Genomic DNA, 3,788 nt, shown 5'->3' on the forward strand with positions numbered 1-3,788 from the left:
ACAGAACTACTAGTAGAGTAATAGGTGGAAGCACAGTCGCCAATTTGTCAGTCGTATGACTGCTTCCAGACAGGAAACTTAGCATGTGTAGCTTGAGCACATGAACAGTCACTAGAAGTTGGAGAACGCTGGCCGCTTCAAAACGGCAGCATCGCACCACTGTTTTCATCCCTCCCGCTGTATGCTTTCTCTGCTGCGCATGTCCATCCAAAGTAAAGGTTCGAACCCACTAGAACGTATCAGACACGGACCGTGTCAGACCATGCCAGGCACGTAAAATAACAACTATGCCCACTACACCGGATCAACAGCGGTCTATGCCAGTACATTACGCGTATGGTACGCGTATGATACGCGTATGATACGCGTATGATGCCCGGTCAGAAGTTGTTGGGAACGCGTCAGTTAGCAAGAGAATGTAGCGGTGAACTGGTTACCAACGCGGTGCATACGCGGTTACAACGGGGTTTGCAGGCGTCACGTGCCATGCAAGGACCGTTCAGTCACAGACAAAATATACTGGCCGACAAATGTTGACCTGGACGTGCATGGCACGCTCCGTGCTTGGCCGGTGACGGAACGGTCTAATGGGTGCATTACATATCAAATGATGCAAAGAATATTTTTTTGCATGTGTCGGTACGGGCACGGTCATGGTATGATACGTTCTAGTGGGTTCGGACCTTAAGAAGTAAATTTGCACAGATAGTCTATAATATGATAAACAAAAGTATCAGCTTATACATGTACAGGATCATCACTTATGAACAACTGGACTGATAAACTTGAAATTCTGCAGATAGATTCTGAATTTGCCGAGGATAGACATAGGCTCATTTCCATTGTGATTGATCAATTTCAATTAGATAAATCAATCAAAATAATTGATTCTGAGACTTGGTAGCACTGCAGTCTTATAGTTTTCACTGATTTTACAACGTGAATCCCACTATAGTTCTTTCCATACCTAGAACACTTTGTTAGCTCAGTTTGAAATCTGCAACTTGCGTCCAGCGGTCAGAATGTGTTCCGGCACTCACAGATCTGATTGAATGTCACAAAGTGAACGTCCGTGACGTCATCGCAAGTGATGCCATTTCGCTCTTACTAGCAGCCGACATTACATTCCGACTGAAGGAGCGAGATTCAAATTCACTACAGTATCCTAAGGATGCTTCAAGCAATACACTACAATACGTTGTATTATGCCTACTTGACAAGATACAGATTTCTGTAATTCCATTCAAATTGATGATAAAAGATTGGGTTAGAACCATGATTGTACGATCAATCATTCATTAAGAATTATCTTCAATGAATGATCACTGTCAAATTGGTTGAAGCAACATTATTGTCTCAATCATTCATTCTTATGTTTTGTTTTTCATTCCATTTATCTTAATGACAGAGGCAATGTGAGAAAAAAATTTTTATTTGAACCATCATACAGATTGAGTTTGTTGTTCAAAAAAATTGTCTCACTTCTTCATATTTTTTCTTAAACTACAGGAAGAACTAGACTTCATTACAAAAATTATCATGATATCTTATTAATCATGATTTTTTATCTCTCAATTTTTTATTCATTTTTATAAAAAAGGAAAAAAATTTTCTCACTCCTTCATCTTTTTTCAGAAAATTACAGAAAGAACTAGACTCCATTACAAAAATTATATTATATCTTTATCATGGTGTTCTATCACTTCATTTTTCATTCCATTTTATAAAAAAAAGAAATTACGTTATAGTAAAAGAAGTTTATGTTATATTAATGTTATACCCCTTATTTTTACTTCATAAGTTAAGATGTAATCCCTATATAATCATTTATATACCTTTTCTCATTATTGTATACTAGGTAGTGTTATCAGTTATTTGTACAGCCCTGTTATAATAGGTATAGTGTTAGGTAGTTAGCTTGCCCTTATGAAAAATTATTATCCTGATGACTTAAGCTTGAGTCTGTGTATGTTGTTGGAAACATTGAACTGTGTTGATATCGACCTTGACTGATCACTGTGATGTCACTGATCCCCTCTGCATCAAAACCGGTTGCCACTATGAGAGGGAAGAGTGGTGGCTGTCCGCTGGAAACTGCAGGCCTTGCGGGTACTCATACTGCGCCACTATATTATCAGCTCTACCCGCAACCCCTATCAGCGTTCACCCTTATCATTTCTCAACCCTCAAAAAAAAAAAAAAAACTTTCGCACATTTTTTTGGCATTTTAATTTACTTAAAGGGGGGGAGTCTGTGCCGAAATTTATTTTTTTTTTGAAATTATAACTTTTCCAAGATGAAATTTTATTAGAGTGCTGGATTAACATTGTGATTTTCTCACGGTATCGGAGTAATTTCATGATGTCATTCCGCTCATCACATAATTAAATTCTGATATTTCCTCTATTGTTTTCAAACGTTCTCCTAGAGTACTTAGAATTGTTGTAAATGCAAAATCATCATAAAAAATCAGTTAAACATCCATTCTATTGCTGAGTCTTCTACTTTGATCGAGGGAATTTTCCTGTATTCTGTCTTTGTTAGTTGTACTCCATTCTCGTTCTATTGAGGAAAATTATTGTCGTCCCCACCACGTCTTTTGTAATATGGTATTTTCCAATGCATAATATTACCAGTCCTGATACCTATGTTCGAGCCTGATTCGGTCGACTTGGAGACCTGAACAGGACACCACTTTTATCTTCTGTAGAGTACAGACATGTTTTCTGAGCTTAATTATTTTGTCACAAAGTAAAATTGTGACGAGAAAATAGTTAATAATATTATTGAAGACGCTCAGCTATCAGCAAAGCTAGCTGACTGCGGAGATAAGGAAGTTACCGATGGCGCACCATCTTCTGCGCATCAAGACGATTTCCACCGCCTCTGGCGGCGGCACAACTCCATCCCCTCCACTTTGGGGGAGTATTTAAACGCCGGACGAGCCCCAGACCACAGCATCACGCTCACAACCTTCCTGCTCCTTGTACAGCGGCCTGTTGGCTGCCATACGTCCCCGACCTCCTGTCCTTGTACAGCAGCCCGTTGGCTGCCATACGTCCCTAACCTTCCATCTCCCTAGGGCACAGCGGACCGTTGTCTGCCGTCCCTGTCCTCCCATTTCCCCAGAGCACAGCGGACCGTTGTCTGCCGTCCCTGACCTTCTATCTCCCTAGGGCACAGCGGACCGTTGTCTGCCGTCCCTGTCCTCCAATCACCCTAGGGCACAGCGGACCGTTGTCTGCCGTCCCTGTCCTCCCATCACCCTAGGGCACAGCGGACCGTTGTCTGCCGTCCCTGACCTTCCATTCCCCCAGGGCACAGCGGACCGTTGTCTGCCGTCCCTGTCCTCCCATCTCCCTAGGGCACACCGGACCGTTGTCTGCCGTCCCTGTCCTCCCATTTCCCCAGGGCACAGCGGACCGTTGTCTGCCGTCCCTGACCTCCCATCTCCCTAGGGCACAGCGGACCGTTGTCTGCCGTCCCTGACCTCCCATTTCCCCAGGGCACAGTGGACCGTTGTCTGCCGTCCCTGACCTTCCATTCCCCCAGGGCACAGCGGACCGTTGTCTGCCGTCCCTATTCTTCCTTCTCCCCAGGGCACAGCGGACCGTTGTCTGCCATCCCTATTCTTCCTTCTCCCCAGGGCACAGCGGACCGTTGTCTGCCGTCCCTATCCTGTCTGTCCTTCCTTTTCCTACTTCACTGGAGCGGAACCGAGGCCGTAAGGCCGATACAAAATTACATCAAAGTGGTGTCATCAGAGAAGAGAGCGACCTTCACGCCGT

The sequence above is a fragment of the Nilaparvata lugens genome, chromosome Y, assembly GCF_014356525.2.
Source record: "Nilaparvata lugens isolate BPH chromosome Y, ASM1435652v1, whole genome shotgun sequence".
Lineage (NCBI taxonomy): Eukaryota > Metazoa > Arthropoda > Insecta > Hemiptera > Delphacidae > Nilaparvata > Nilaparvata lugens.